The sequence below is a fragment of the Mirounga angustirostris genome, unplaced genomic scaffold, assembly GCF_029215605.1.
Source record: "Mirounga angustirostris isolate CCGP_5_RB_7025 unplaced genomic scaffold, mMirAng1.0.hap1 SCAF_1, whole genome shotgun sequence".
Classification (NCBI taxonomy): domain Eukaryota; kingdom Metazoa; phylum Chordata; class Mammalia; order Carnivora; family Phocidae; genus Mirounga; species Mirounga angustirostris.
The window spans coordinates 18179079-18196879 of record NW_026991709.1 but is presented as its reverse complement, the minus strand read 5'-3'; positions in this window follow the sequence as shown (position 1 = coordinate 18196879).

Below are 17801 nucleotides of genomic sequence, written 5' to 3'. Positions count from 1 at the left end.
GATGTAAGAGGAATAATCACTTTCAAATAAATATAACCTGAGATCCCTAGTGTGCCTCAGTGAAGTCTTAGCCATCCACCAGTCCAATAAGAAGTCTGATCAGGTCCTTCTCTCTCTCAGTCCCAACAGCTGATCTAGCACCAAGTTTTACTGATTGTGCACCTGAACAACACTCAAATATATTTGCATTTTGCTTCTATCTCTGCTCTAATCTAGGCCTTTAGAGTCTCCATTACAACCAGTCTCCCTGCCTCCAAGGATATTCTCCAGACTGAAGCTGGAATATTTCTTCTTAAACTATGGATTTTATCACATTCACTCACCTGTTTAAAACCCAGTACATTCCTCTTGCTCTTGAATTAAAATCCAGTCATTTAATCCATGGTTTTCAGAAACTTTATCACTAGGTCCTGTTGCTCTTAACCCGATCTCAACATTCTGCTGAGGAGTACAATTTCAAAATAACTGTGAGAATTTCTAAATAGCTGGGAGAATAACTGGAGGAAGTCTCAGATATACAGGATTTTGAGTTCTAAAAGAAGATATAGGTGTAAGTCAGTGTTTGTGAAGCTAGGGAATGATACTGAAGGTTTTTGGAATGGAAAGATGCTTGCGTCTGCAGATGAAACTGGCTGTAGGACCCTAGGTCCGGGATGGAGAAGCAGGCATCTAGTGAAGGACAGGACTACACCTGCCCAATTGTTGCACGCAGCTCTGGGAGAGGCTGCCTGTTGCCACTGATGCCAGTAGAAAGTTGAAGTGTTGATCAGAGTAGCCCCTTCCAGCTTACTTTTGAGAACAGAGAGCCTTCTCCTCATACACTTCAATGATATGACCAAGTAAGCTTACCTGCTGGTTCAACATTGCACAAGAAATTCCGTCTTAAAGTACTCAGGTGATTAGTAGTCCTAATTCAACTGACATCCAAAGACAAAGAAAGATATCAAGCCATTTAAGGAAATGTGACAGCTTAAAAAAAGGATTTGGAAAAAAAAAAAGGAAGAATATGTATGTATATATGGATGGACATGTATACACAAAAAATGAAATGAAAGACCTTAAAACACAGCAGTAGAGGGCCGAAAAAGAGTTTCTGGAAGTTAAAGTAAGTTAGTTAAAGTAAGTTAAAGTAAGTTAAAGTAAAACTTGATTGGAGATTTTAAAAATATCACAGAAAAAGTTATAAAATTGTCACAGATGAAAAAACAACTTAGGCTGTTAGGTCAAATAGCATATTTCATAAGATAGAAAAATATGCAATGAAATAGATGATGGATAAAAATATAAGAAATACTAAGGCAAATAGAAGAGACCAAATATGGTCTAGGTGCAAGCTAGAAACAGTTTTAAAAGAAACAAAAAGTGAAGAAGCAAACATTTAAAAGATTATTTTTTTTTAAATTCCAAGCTATAATAGAATTTGAATTTTCAAATTTAAAATGGTGAGTGAGTTCCAAGAAAACTTTAAAAAATTTTTTTATTGTTATGTTAATCACCATACATTACATCATTAGTTTTGATGAACTTTTTTTTTTTTAAAGAGGCACGCAGGGGGGGATGGGCTAGATGGGGGATGGGTATTAAGGAGGGCACTTGTTGTGATGAGCACTGGGTATTGTATGTAAGTGATGAATCATTGAATTCTACTCCAGAAACCAATATTGCACTATATGTTAACTAAGTAAAATTTTAATGAAAAAATAAATTAAAAAATTTAAAAAGAGACATGCATATATACATATCCTAGAGACCTATTTGAACTAGTATAAATTTAAAATCATATAAATTTTTCAATATAGTAAAAAAAGTTTTCTTAGGAAGAGAATTAGACAGATATCAGACTTCTCATTTGCAACCTTAGAATTTAAGAGAGTGAAAATATTTCTATACCTTTGAAAGATAAAGACTACAGCCCAAGAATCCTATTTCCAAATCAGATTCCAATATGTTTATAACATTATTTATTATAATTTCAAAACATGATAAAGAGCTTCCATATCTAGTAGAAGTAGAACAGTTAAGTGAATTAGGATACATGCATATTATGGATTAATATCCAATACTTCAAAATAATGAGGAAAGTCCTTATGATATACAGTTAGGAGGAAAAATGGAAAATATCCAAGGGAAATAACCCATGGATAAACATATTGTGCTATATATCCATGCAGTGAAACACTACTTGGCAGTAAAAACAAATTTGAAGAACATGCAACATGAATGAATCCCTGGAAGAATATGCTGAACAAAGAAGCCAGACACAAACAAATCACTGCATAATATTTTTTACATGAAATTCTAGAAAAGGCAAAATTAATTTATAATGACAGAAAGCAGATTAGTGGTTGCCTGGGAATGGGGGTAGAAATATAAATTTGATAGCAGAGGGTCATGAGGGAACTTTTGGGGGATGATGGCAATGTTCTATATCTTGGTAATGGTGGCCATCACCCTGACTTATGCATGTGCTGAAGTCATGCATGCACTTAAGTGTATACAGTACACTTAAAATATGTATGTTTCAATGTATGTAAATTATACCTCAAGGAAGTTGAGTTTTTTCTTAAAGATTTATTTTAGAGAGAGAGAGAGCTGGGGGAGGGGCAGAGGGAGAGAGAATCCCAAGCAGACTCCCCGCTGAGCACAGAGCCTTGATCCCAGGACCCTGAGATCATGACCTGCGTCGAAATCAGGAGTCAGCTCCTCAACTGACTAAGCCACCCAGGCGCCCCGAAGAAGTTGAATTTTTAAAAGCTATCACTAACACATATATGGGAGATAAGAGTACAGCCAAATTTGTAAAAGTAGCTATTTTTTTGACTCCTGGAATTCTAATTGTTATTTAATAGTTTCCCCAAATTTACACTATAGCTCTACATAGCTCTTAACATATAATAACTACTAGCTTTAAAAAGATGCATCCCTCTTTTGCAATATTATTTTTGTCATTAAACTCATGTCTGTGGAGAAGATTTAATAATACAGAAAAATCTCATGGTCTCTCTAAGGAAAAAGCAAAACTACATTTCCTTTGAGATCCTAATTTAGTGAAATATAGATATGTACTTCTTTATTCTTGTTTATGTGTTTTGCAAATACTTTATAGTAAACATGTATTCTTTTATAATGAGAACAATGGGTTTTAAACAAAATCGTTTAGTCTGATCATGTCAATTAGAGTGGATATTTCCTAACAATTAATATGAAAGTAAATACTATTGCATTTTGAAAATTGAATGGTTTTATCTCCGAAGATATTTTAATTTCTGCCATAGTCCTAAAACTTTAAGATACATATTCATCAATGAACATATATTAGTATATCATGTGTAATTTGGTGCTGCATTTATATTATAGTTGTGCCTTTGGATGACCCGTAAACCAACATTTTAAATGTCATAAGATGATTAAAAAGCTATAGGTGATATATGAGGGGTGAGTAATTTTAACCTACAGTATTATTTAGAACCAGAGAGTTAGAACAGAACAGGATTTCACAGATTGTCCAGGTCAATTTCCCTGTTTCATAGATGAGAAAACTAAGGGCAAATTATCAAGTCAGTGAGAGGCTCGACAAGTTCCCATGCGGAGAGATCACATATCAGATTTCGCTATGATAAAATAGAGTATGCCTGAGGATGCCTTGATGATGATTACTTTTAAGTTCTTCTGACACACACTTTGTTTCTTCAAATAATTTATTTCACCATGTAGTCTGACTAGCATAACTTCTCGCCATTTGTTACTCATTAATAAATAAAAAAAAATCAAACATTCTGTGTACATGAAAGTCTTCTACTTGTGTCTCGTCTTTATCTTCATTAGAAGATATGTGGTTGCCAAGAAAAGTAAGACTCAGACAAAGTCAAAAAATCCAGAAGAACGCAAACAGAACCATCCCCCCCACCACCACAACAAAACAGAGAAGAAAAGGGAGATGACATAAAATATGGCATTCATGGCATAGAAAGAATAATTGATTGCTTATTTTGTGCCAGAACCATTTCTAGGTTCTTTAAGATTTTAATTAATACTTTCAACCTCCTAATGAAGTGGATACTATCGTTATCACCCTTGCGGTGTGAGCAGAGTCATTGAGACCCAGCATGAATAAGTAACTTGGCCCGAGGTCACACAGCAATGAGTGGTGCCCTGATAATATAATTTCAGAGCAGAGCTTCTACCCTTAACCACAGAGGCTAAGTTTCTTTCAAAACAAAGAGCTTGTTTGGATTTGGTGAAGTTTAAGATTCCCGATTTTGCCGTATCAGAAACGAGAGGCCAAGTACTTGCAGATGAGCTTTCTCAATAGCAACTGTTTTAGCTTCAGTAAAGCTTCATGAGCATCTCTAGTGTGCAAGACCTAGTACAAGCTGTGAGAAGGCTTAAAGAAAGAGCCCTCTTTCAAGCTTTGAGGAAGAGCAGTTTGATAAAAGCACAAAGTACTATTGGCTGTAGGACTTTTTTTTCTCCCTTAATTCTATGTCACACAATAATAATCCTCATTATGATGAAATGTTCCTTATATTTTAGAAAATCATCCCAATGTGTGTAGCATCTCAGTTAACCAACCTAACAATCCTAAAATGGACTGTGTGACTATTATTATTTTTTTGCTTTGTATTACTATAATTATGTTACAGTTTAGAAGTATAGTGGGGAAAGCTTCGTGCATTACAGAAAGACCTGTAAAGTCTGTTGAAACACAGATCTCTAGACCTATCCCTGATTCACTAGGTTTAGGCAAATCACCCTTTGAAAGTCCTCATTTGGGGGCTCCTGGGTGGTTCAGTCGGTTAAGCATCTGCCTTCAGGTCATGATCCTGGAGTCCTAGGATCAAGCCCCACATCGGGCTCCCTGCTCAACCGGGAGTCTGCTTCTCCCTCTCCCTCTTCCTGCTCCCCTCCAAATAAAACAAATCTTTAAAAAAAAGTCCTCATTTGTATGTCTCCCAAGGATGTTTGATGGGCATCTCAAAATTAAAAGTGGGTTTTGAGTTTGTGGGGGTGCCCACTCAATATGGCCATATTAGCTTTTCAAAGGAAATTTGGGAGAGAGTTCATGTAATAACCATATGCTTTGAAATATTAATTTAGTTTAAAAAGTATGTCTATAGGGAAGTAAGTTCACTGAATAATACATCATGGAAATCACTCTGTATCAGTTCATAGGTATTGCTTTCATTCATTTTTTATTGCTCCAGGATTTCTGGGAAGTTGGCAGAGTAGGAGGATCGTAAGCTCATCTCATCCCAAGGACACACTTAGACAACAGCCACATCAGTGCAACCAACTCAGAAAATAACCCAAAGACTGGCGGAACAGACCCTCCGCAGTTAATCACAGAGAGGAGGCCACATCAAAAGGATGGAAGGGTGGAGACATGGTCAGGAACTAAATTCCTAGGGAAACTAACCACAAATGGGAGGAACCCCACAATCACAGGGAGGGGAGAGGAGCAGACCCACAACGGGCACCTCAGGCACTGGGGACCCGCACCAGAAGACAAGTCCTCGTAACATTTGGCTTTGAAAACCTTAGTGGGACTTAACTTTACAAGTGTTTATAACCAGTGGGGCTTACCATCAGGAACTTTAGAAATCAGTGGACAGGAGAAAACTTGGGAGAGAGGGAGGGTAGTAGAAAACAGTTCCCACCCTTAAAGATCCAGCATAACAAACCTACCTGCCAGGAACTGCATAAAGACAGCAGTTTGAAAGGTGCCTGGGGTATAGGGAAGGAGATTTATTTACTAAACTCAGAACAAATGCTGGAGGGGAGGGGATCTTTAGGAAACTTCTCCAAGAACAGAAGAACTGGTGGGCACCATTCCTCCCTACCCCTCAGCCTATATACACGGATACCCACAACAACTGGCACGAATACCCTCCATCATTTTTTATTGCTCTATAGTATTCTGTTGTAGGTGTGTACCATAGTTTTCTAATATGTTGGGGCATTACAGTGTCTAATATTTTACAATTACAAATGATGCTGCAATAAATAACCTTGAAAATATGTATTTTCTTATTGCTGTATTTGCAGGGTAAGTTCACAGAAGTGCAATTGCTGGGTTGAAGGGTAAATGCATATGTACTTTTGTTAAATGTTGCTAAATTCTCTTATAGAGAGAATGTACGGTTGTTCCATTTCTACCAAAAGTGCATGTGAGCGCCTGTTTCTCCCCAGTTCTGCCAATATACCGCATTGTTAAGCTTTCAAGTTTTCCTGTTTTGTCAATTTGATGGGATAGGTAGTATCTCTTGCATTTCTGTTATTGTGAGTGAAAATGAACCTCTTTCCATAGGCTCTTTTTCATCGTTTTGTGAATTATATATTCAAATCTTTACCCATTTTTCTATAGGAGTTAGGCGGGTTTTTTCCTCAATTAAAAAAATTATTTTTTTATTTTTTATTTATTTTTTAATTTTTATTATTATTTTTTAAAGATTTTATTTATTTGACAGAGAGAGACACAGCGAGAGAGGGAACACAAGAGGGGGAGTGGGAGAGGGAAAGGCAGGTTCCCTGCTCAGCAGGGAGCCTGATGCGGGGCTCAGTCCCAGGACCCCGGATCATGACCTGAGCCGAAGGCAGACACTTAACCGACTGAGCCACCCAGGCGCCCCGAAAAAAAATTTTATATGATGGATCTTTTAAAGTGATATATTTTGCAATTTTTTCCTACCGGTTTTTTGTCTTTTGATTTTGCTTGTGATGCTTATGCCTTGCAAATTATTTTAATTTTTAAGAGATCATATTTTTTATTTTTACTTTTTTGGTATCTGACTTTTGAAGTCATGATTAGAAAGCCTTTTCCTGCTCCCAGGTTACAGAGGAGAGCACCTTCAGTAACAGTCGTCGTATGTAGTCGTCGTATATTTTCATTTTACACATTTAGATCTCTTTCTTGTTAGGTTCGTAATTCACTAGGATAACAGGATATAAAATTATCATGCAACAATCATTAAGCATTTAAGTACACAAATCATAACTAGTTAGAAGACATTGTGCTTGTCTTTGTTGGTGTGAGGTTGTACAAGGAGATTTGAAGTCAGAATGCCACCATTGTCTTCCAGTTGGAGACATGATGCATTTATTTTCAACAGAATTTGGAATTCCTCAAGTGGATAATATCTTCTTTGTGGTGTAGTGCAGAGACTGATATAGAAAAACTAACATAATGTCTCTGTAGTGAAAACATAAATGGAAACTCACTCTGTGGAGGGTTAAGCACAAATGCAGATGTGGCTCATATTATCAACAATTTTATCTTCTGGGCTGATAAAAAGATCTCACCTTACTAAGAGGGTAGGCAAGAGAAATCTTTGAATTAACTGAAGATAGTTTCCCAATTTATGTTGTTCTAAAGTAATATTACGTTAAATTATTTTTTGGAAAAGGAAAAGTGTCATCCATGTTTCTGCTAGTTTTTTCTTCTTTGTGGTGGGTGGGGTATATTCCCATTTAGTCTTTGTACACATACATAAGTTCATGTAGTTGAAGGGTAGTGTCTGCTCAATTTTGTGTTCTGTGTTTGTGTCCACTGACATTGAATTCTAAACATTTTCAGTATTTGGACAGTCTTCATCATCACTATTGCCAGTAGCTGCTTAGAATTCCATTAGATTGTTTCAGCGTATTTGACTTAGCCCTCCCTTTATCCTTGCAATAGCCTTCTTCGTGTTCTGCCCGTTTCCACTTTGCTCATGTTCAATCCGTTTTCCAGGTATTAGCTTGAGGAGTCTTTTAGAAATGTTATCAGATCCCCATATTCCACTGATTGAAATTCTTGCATGTATTTCCTTTGCACTTTGAATAAATTTCAGACTCCTTACCAAGACCTACGGAGCCATGGCAATTTGGTTGCCATGTGCCTTTTTGATTTCTCGCCATGTTTTCGTCCTTCTGCCACGAGAGCCTCTAGGAACTTGTCAGAAATACCAATCATTTTCTTGCCTCAGATCCCACTTCATGCTGTTTTGTCTCTTGGTAGCAGTCCTCTTCCCAAATTTTCACCTTCAGGCTTCTCCTGAAAGGTCACTTCTTCAGATTCCCTCCTTGACCCCTCCTGTCATTCTCGATTAAAACACTCTATTTACCACGCCTTCCAGGGAATTCTGTTACATATTAAAATTTGAGAGCCATTGGTCTCGGCTGTCCAATAAAAACATAACATGAGCCACGTACGTAATTGAAAGTTTTCCATAGCCATGTTAAAAGAGTAAAATGAAAGAGGTGAAATTAATTTAAAGATATATTTTATTTACCTTGCTCAATCCAAAATACTATTATAATATGTCATCAATGCATAGTATTAATGTATAACTAATTATTAATTATAGTATTAATGGGATATTTTACATTATTTTTATGAAGTCTTTAAAATCCTGTGCGTATTTTATCCTCAACAGCTTGTCTCAATTTGGATATTAATTTCTATCAGAAAATCTGATCTGGATTTTGGCTTCATAGAATTTACAGTTGAAAAAGTAGATACACATAACAAAGTTGTTCCATATAATATACTTAACAGTCTTCCAATAACTAAATGAAGCAGCTGTTTTCAAATACTAATTTAAATTAATTCTAAAATTTAGTTCATCAGTCGTATGAGCCACATTGTGAGAGCCCAATAGATGCACCTGGCTGTTAGCTACCATATTGAATGGCACAAATCTAGGAAATGCCAAATTATACCGTAAGGCTGCTTAACTGGGGACACCACATCTTGGACACTAAATACTATTATAAGAACCCCAATAAATTATCCCTCTCTGGCCTGGATGACTTCGCAAAGCCATGCCATCCTCACACACACACACACACAAAATAGATTCTGTTTATGCCTTCGTCATCATGGTACCTTCTTCTGTATTTTATATCTTAACAATGTATGTGACCAGAAGGGCACTTTCATATGCCTCTGCTTTAGTTGTAAGAGAGGTTGGGATGTTGAGTTTTTGGCATCTTCCTTGGGGAGCCAGAGGCTTATGTGAAAAATTTGAAAAACACCAGAAGGGTACTCAAAGAGTTCTGAGCAGTCACAGAAGTGTGGTGAATAGCCACTGCATGTCCCTACTGCAATGTAAACTCATAAAGGTAGGAATTGCATCTATTCTGTTTGTGAACTATAGTTTGGCTCAAACGGCTGTGCAACAATTTTTGATTTAATACATGAGTTTATGATTCACACCAGAGAATGTGAACTAGGAAATAGAAAATATATGTTCATCTCATCGTCCGCGGGAGATCAGTTTCAATCTTACACTGTTGTGAGGAAGACATATACTTATCTTTTGCTTTTAACCTCTGCTCCTGCCAGGACGATTTTTTTATGATATCCTCCAGGGATTTCTCCAGATTATAAATTAAAAATGGAACATGAATGATAGCAGAGCTGAAGGGTAGAATGACCTTGAGTACACAGCAAAGGACGATTCAGCTGGTGATGTCAGGAGATATTTCAATCAGGAAGCTTGCTTACCCACAGGCTCTTTAAAGATGACTTGACTACATTCCTGCTCTTGGGAAACTGCAGGCAAGTATTCTGATGCTAACTAATTTTTTTGGTCATAGACTTGATAAGATTAGGAAAGGGTGTCTGATCTACAAGTCAATCCCTGAAGTGGCAAGCAGTTTATGACATTACTTGGAACAAAAAGATAAATTCAGCCCATCAGATTATTTCAAATTAGGAAATACCACAATAATGAGGCAGGTAATAGTGGGAGCTAGAGATGGAGGAGGTGATACTAGGAGAGAACAGGCAACTCTGATGACCGTTTGCTGGCCTATGTCAATGAGGGAGGAGCTACTATGAATGAACAGAAGGGAGGAAGTGGAGGAGTTAATTTAAATGCGTATGGTCTTTATCTGCTTAGGCTACTATAAAAAAAATCCCATAGACCGGGTGGCTTATTAACAATAGACATTTATTTCTCATGGTTCTGGAGGCTGGGAAGTCCAAGAGAGAGAGATGCTGACATATGGCACTGATTCTTTACTTCTAGATTTCTCTTTCTAGGTCTTCATACAGGAAACCTTTAATTATCTCCTGCAATTATCTCTTGAGTTTTGAATGAGATGTCATCTCTTTACTAGGTCTTCCCCAACTTACCAGTCTAATCTTGCCCCCTCTGCTTCTTGTCCCACTGCTATTCCTTTCTAACACATTATGTTCGCTTATTTTCCATGTAGCATTTATCACTACCTGTGTTAATTTATTTATTGATCAGTTTACTATTTACTCTCAGTTGCCTGGCATGAATATAAGCACCACGAGGGTAGGGGCCTTGAATGTCACATACACTGCTGTATGTGCAATGCCCCAGTGGTCTCTGACAGACTGAGGGTGGGAAATAAATATTCATTAAAAGACTATGTGATAAATATAAATTTCTATATGACATATATTGGAAGGCTGGTAGAAAAGAAACAGTTTGTGCTGCAGAGGTGTTGAATGATGTAAATAGAGAAATATTTGTGTGAAGATCAAAGGATCCTACTGCTGAGTTCCTCAGAGCCTCCTTGGCACTTTCCATTTCTGCTTCTTCTGGGGTCTGATTTCTTTTCCCCAAGATCATATGGATAATTTAGAGTCAAAAGAATTTTTTTTATTGAGGTGTAATTGGCACACAACATCATATTAGTTCCTGGTGTATGACATGATGATTGGATATTAGCAGACATTGCAAAATGATCACCACCATGTCTAATGACATCCACCATCACACACAGTTACAAAATGTTTTTTCTTGTGATGAGCACTTTTAAGATCTACTCTCTCAGCAACTTTCAACTTTATTAACTATAGTCGCCATGCTGTACAACAATACAATCATGTGACTTAGTTATTTTATAACTGGAGGTTTATCTCCTTTTGGTAGGGTGACAGTATGAGGATATATCTTGCTGCAAGGTTTTCCAAGTCTTATTTTTGTTGATCAAATCAAGCAGTAGAGGATCTTTCTTGTGTTTGTCACCCTCTCTTCCTTAGCCTGGTAACAGTGCTCCCATTTTTCTCTAAATCAGTGGTTCTCCATCAGGGGAAATCTCCCCTCATCCCACCCCTCTAGGAGAAATCTAGTAATATCTGGAAACACTTTGTTTGTCATGACTAGGAGGGTGGGTAGTGACCAGAGATGCTGCTAAACATGCTACAATGTGCAAGACAGCTCCCCACAACAAAGAGTTATCCAGCCCCAAATGTCAAGAGTGCTGAGGTTGAGAAATCCTGCTCTAACCTATCACCCCATTCATTGTTCTTATACAGATGGCATCATGTTTACTTTGCTTCAAATCCAGGCGTTTTCTGCCACTTATAATGGAAGAGTTGGAATAGAGAAATCAAGTAAATGGTGTGGATACTTCCCATGAATCAGGCAGATTGATTGCATGCATGTATCTACTCTCACTCCCAAACTTCACTAAGGAAAAAATTAAGAATTAAAAGTGTATCAACTGAAGAGGTCAAACAGAATAGGAGAGAAGACATTTGTGGAAGAGATTGCTATGAATTTTGGAAGCTAGAAAGTCAGTTAAAGAAGTACCTGACCTAGCAGAGAGAACAGACACCTCAACTGAAGTATCTGCAGACGGTAACCCAATTGCAAAGCTCAGAACTTGGAGGTATCAGGTAAACTGGGAGCAGCAGTAGGAAGCAGGAGTGAAACAAGAAGGATTGGGTTAAAGTGGGTATATAAAAGTGGGCCCACTCTCCATTTCCTTGCAACCATGAAATGCCAGTTGCTATGCTCCCATTCTCTCCCTCTCCCTCCCCCTTCACTCCTCTGCTTCCTAGTCTCATGAGCATCTCATTTTTGGATTCTGGACAATTTGAATGGGAGAGTTGCTGGAATCATTGACTCCAAGCATGACTGGGCTAATATAAGTGGAGGGGTAGTGGTATGAGATGGTGGTGTTGGACTCAAGCCTCATTAGTTTTGGTAGACCATGGTGAGAAGTTCAAAATTCATTCTAAATATGGCAGGAAGACTTTGAGAGTTTCAAGAAGAGGAATGTTGTGGTTTGATTTATCTTTAAAAAAAAAATGACTGATTGCCACATGAAAAATGGGCTATAGAGTAATGATGCTATAAGCAAGGAGATAATTTTGGAGGCTATTTTTTGCATTCCATGGTGATTTGGACCTGTATGGTGGCGGAATAGATGAGAGAAATGGATGATTCTGCTCCCATCACGGAGGTTGAAGAATAAGAAAAAGCTATTAATGGGATGTATGTAGGAGATGAGGGTAAAGGAGGAACAACAGATGACTCGTGGATTTTTTAAATTGAATGGTGAGGCAGATGTTAGCCCCATACACTGAGATGAAGAAGGCTCAGAAAGGAAAGGCTTGGGGGACGTGGGTCAGTGGGTAAGTTTTGCACATGTCGAAATGCCTACTTAGATATCCAAGTGGAGATGCCAAGTAAGCACTTGGGAAATCATTCAGGATCAGTACTAAAGATATAAATTTGGGAATCAGAATATATGGATGTTATGATAGTCAAGGCAAGATGAGGTCATCCTGGAGCAGGATGGGCCCTAAATCTAATATGACTGGTGGGTGTCCTTATAGAAAGTGGAGAACAGACACAGAGATAACAGACACATTGGGGGAATGCCACATGATGTTGATGGAGGCAGAGATAGGAGTGATGCAGCTATAAACCCAAGAAAGCCAAGGCTTGCCAACAAACCACCAGAAGCTAGAGGAGGCAAGAATGGATGGATTCTCCTGTTGCAGGGGAGAAGGGAACTTGCCCCTATTGACTGATGCCTTAATTTTGGATCTCTATCCTTCAGAACTGTGAGACCATGAATTTCTGTGGGTTTAAGCCAACTAATCTGTGGTAGCCATCTAGGAAACTGTGGCAATGCTAGGAAACTAGGAAGTTGGTATTGAAGGGCAAAGACCTGGATGAAAACATTCAGTGACAGAATATATATGGAATATATACAGAGAATATATATAAGAACTAAGCCACGAGGCACTCCATCCTAGAGATTCTATGGTGTTGCCTCAGTTTCTGATTGGTTTCTGATCCCAGCATTAACTAAGCACTTCTCACATAGACAAGCTTGTGTTATCCTACCTAGACTCTCCAGACATTTTTATCATTCTCTTACCGGGTATTGTCCTTGCACTTCTGTCTTACACTGATTCAAACCAGTGCTGCCTCATGGAGATGAGAGAGAGAAAAGCTGGCAAACTTGTGAGGTACCACTTTTACTACCATCTTGTTCAAGGGGTTTCGAGACGTGTCTAATTCACAGGTAATAAACAATGGAGCCAGGATATTAAGATAACAGGACTTCAAAACTTAATTCTCTTTCCATCATAACTTACGCCAGTTCTGAGAGCAGACAGCCTTTCCTACATGATGAACATGGTGATATTCTGCAATCTCCTTCATCACAACTGTTGCAATCCACGTCCCATATCACCGACCTAATGATTAACCACCTTCACTATAAAACGTTCAAACTAATGAGAGAATCTTGCCTTTTGTCTGCTGCAATTAGCGCCTCTGCTCTAATTATCCAGCAAGCATACGAAATTTCTCATATATATTCCCTCTTGATCACGGACAGGATATTACATACCTGAATGCAGGTTTGCCCTCTTCTCTTTCACTATAGCCAGGCATTTGCTATTTCTATGTCTTAATGTGACAAATAAGCAGCGATTCAGTGATATTTCTTTTTTATGAAGTTAATTCAAACTCAGAAGGGTAAAGAGGTGTATTTGCTAACCGCCCAGGAGTTAATTGTGGAATTGAAACAAATCTGCTCTTGTGTTTTTTCTACTCTGCGGATCATATTAGAAGTTTCCATTTCAGGTTGGATTCTTTCCCCAGACCTCTATTCCCAAACCTCAACCAGCTTTACCTTCTTTCCAAGTTTATTTCATCCATTCGTGATCTGACTTCCATCTCATTTGATTCCCAAATTATAGTCCTCCTAAGAGAATTTTTTTTCCTGCACGTATATCTTATTCCGCATTTTAGTATCTCTTTCCTCTCTGGCTCTTTTCCTCAGTATGTAAACATGACTGCAGATGTTATAAACTGAGAAACTATGTAGTCTCTTTGGTAATTTTAACTGTTGTGCATAAGTTTTTGGCAAAGCTATGTCTCTACAGATTTTGTTGCTTCTTTGAGAGATGTGTTTCTGCTTTATGAATATATTTATAATGTAGGCTGCTTGTATACTGTAATTTATTCTTTGAGATTGCATGTATTCTTGCTTGAGCAGCTGTTTTCTGGAATGAGAAGCTCAGATGAAGAGGACTTCAAGAAAGAGATACAGACATAATTTTCAACTTGAAATAACTGGAAAGAAACCAGCAAAGGAAGGACATTTGTTTTTGTGTGTGAACATTTTTGTGGACCTTTGATTTCTTAGCAATGGGGTGGTCTAAGACTGAATGACCTGGATGCTGAGAAGTGACTTCATGCAGGGCTACTGTTTTCAGTTAGGGCCAGAGGAAAAGGCTAGATCTCTGTGAGGGGTGTGTGTGTGGGAGGAATGTCTCTCCTTGAGTTAATCAACCAGGAAAACTAGTTTCTAATTAATCAACTGGGGAAAATAGAGAACTTGTGACAAGAAGACAAAGCTCACAGTAGGATTAAAAGGAGAGTGTTCTTTCAGTGGGGTCTTGGGACAGAAGAGTCTATAGGCAGAGGTCTGATGATAGTCAGAACACTGTTAGAGATGTGGGTTGGCCCCGCCCTGTTGAAGATGGCCAGCCCTTAAGAATGCTCTCTGACTCTGAGAACGGGCATGAACCCGGCGTCTCTGAGGCCATGAATATACAGCAGATGCTGATGGTTATTCTCTATGTTGTAATTTCTTCATTAGCAGTCCAGGATGGCTGAGCCTGGCAGAGTAGCAATCTTATTCCAGAGCAGCGGCGGCCAATCCCATAGGAAAGACAGCATATTTAGAAAGGATCATGGAAGGGGATCTTGGGTGGCTCAGTAGGTTGAGTGTCCGACTCTTGATTTCAGTTAGGTCATGATCTCAGGGTCCTAGGAGTGAGCCCTGCATTGGGCTCCCCATTCAGTGGGGAGTCTGGTTGGGGAATCTCTCTCTCTCTCTCCCTCTAAAATAAATAAATAAATCTTTAAAAAAAATCCTTAAAAAAAGAGAAAGGATCATGGAAAACTCAGATATAATTAGAATATTATTAAGTCTCTAGGAAGGTAGATATGGGTTCAAAGTTGTGGCACTTAGGGGCATTCAAAGACAGGTGACCTTCAAGCCTGGTGAATACATCATTATCTTCAGTAGTTCTTCATTTACCTTCCTGTCTCATAAGAAAAATGTCTTTCCTCTAACCATGAGAATATACAATGAAGAAATAATGACTGCACTCTAAATCATTGACATGTTGAACATTAAAGTGATGTCAAGAAAAGTGTATTAACTGTTTTATTTGAAAAATTTAATTCCAGTTTCTTCATAAAATACTGTATTCCTCCTTTAATTACATATAACTTAAAGAGTCATCTTTGAAAGGAAGATCTCTGAGAGAAGATGTATGGTGCAACCCTGTGTTATAGAAAGCTTATTTCCATGGTAGTATGAACATCTCACTAACTGACCAAAGAAATGATAAAAGAAAAAAAAGAAAAGAAAAGAAAAGAAAATGAGAGAGAATTTAAGAGAGGATATGTGATTTCTCTTTGGACAATAGCTGGTTTGGGATAAAAAATATTTTGTGATATCATACATTTAAAAAGTCTTTGTGAGAATATACCTCATGGAGACATGTAGATGACCAACCATATCCAGCAGTGCACAAGAACAGATGAAAACCCACTTGGGATGAATAACCATTACCGCTAATTCTGTAAAAGTTTTGTGGGCTGCTTTTTGATTGGTTTTGTCTTTTAATAAGAAAGATTCCCATCAAACCTATGGTATAACATTGACGGGTAGGGATAGACATCTTTACTCTGTCAAGTCACAAGACTGGGGATAAAGCATCCTGTGTACATTGCTGACTATACTTGAGTTTTGCCACTATTCTGGGAGATGAAGTCTGTTTAGATGATGTCATTCATTATATTTAATTTTGTGACTATTCTGCTGTAGATTCAAGTCATCTGCCTTTTATTCACTTGGAATAAATATACCCTGAATGATCATCTTGATTCCTGGAATCATTACTGATTGTTATTGATTCTTAAAATGGCTGGAATTTTATTAGTCTTAGAGATCCAGGATAAATTTAACTTAATTGACATTTTATGCAGGAATGTGTTTACCAGGTATCCATTTTTGTGGTTACTACATTTTTAAATACCCTTTCTGCTTTCAGCCTACCTCCCCTCACTCTCAGTCAGCCAGTGAATAGGGAATTAAAATGAATTTTAATATTACACAAAGCAAAACATAATTAAGAAAATGCGTAAAAAATTAAAAAGCTGCAATTTTTATAATGCAATTCAAGACTAAATAGAAATGATTTTTTAATTATATGTTCATTTGAGTTATGTGCCACAGCTTCCCAAGAGAGATGCCTGTTTAAATCCAAGCAGTCACCTCAGTATTTCATTATTACACCATGTGATGGTATAAAAGAAACTCACATTGCCCCTCCTGGCCCTTCCTTCTTGTCCAGGTCTGGGGTAGAGTATGATGAGACCATGACTCCCACTGTTCTCAATCCAACGTGCACCCCTCTTCTCAAGAGTGTGCTCAATTCTGGGGTATTGGATGGGGGAAGGATTGTTGTCCAAACTGCTTCTTCTAGGGAATCTCAACCATCCCTCCTGTTTTGAGGCCCATCTGCCCACCACATCCAGTTCCTTGGCCTTTTTGTAGTTCTGTTGGGCCAGCAGATTTGCTTTCTGGGAAGGCAGGTAGCTTTCAGCTTTTTCCAGCCACCTGAATGATTTATCATTCATCTGTCTCTTTTTTCTATTTCTAGATTTTTTTTTTTTTGACTTGTCTGCTCCTGTCTCTTCTACTACTCTCTTTATCCTTGTGGGATTATGGCTTTTACTTTTTTTTTTTTTTTTGGTCTCTGTACTGTCATTTTGGTTAGATTCCTGAAGGCAGCATAAGAAAATGCATCCGTGCAATCTGCCATTCTTAAACAGATGTCCCCGAGACAGTATTTGGAATGAGGGGGAAATATGGAAATATGTCTTTGCTCTTCTCCTTCCTCTCTACATCTTCCTCCTATTTCCATCTCACTTATGCCTTGAAAGGTACCTATAAAGTTCTCAAGCAGCTGTCAGGTCATCTCCATCAAGACATTAGTTGATAGCAGCTTAAAGAATTAGCCTATCTAGCAACACTGCATATATTTTTTTCATACTCTAAAAGGAATGCATTCTCTTTGCTGCAAGAAAAAAAACAATACAGACAGGTACAAAGAAAGAGTGTAATTTCTTTTAAATGGGAGCCTAAAAGACCAAAAAGACTTTTAGACTACCAATGAATCTTGATTGAAATTTCAGGATGAACCAATTGTTTAGGGATAGAAGATTGTCTCCAATCTAATCTGATTAATCTGGGTCAATTCAGAAAACCTGCTCTTCTCTGAGAGTCTAGTAGCTGGTATGATATTAACCAAAAATTACCTATTGAAGATAAACGATTGAGTGAATTAAAAAAAAGGATCATATGAAGGAGCGCATATTTTTCCAACAAAGTCAGTATATAAAAAGCCTCCCCCCCCAATTTCTAAGTATCAGTTCAATATATGAAACAAATACATTTTTAAAAGCATTGCAGTTGAGGGCATAAAGAGGTTAAGAAAATAATCTGATAGTTCTGTG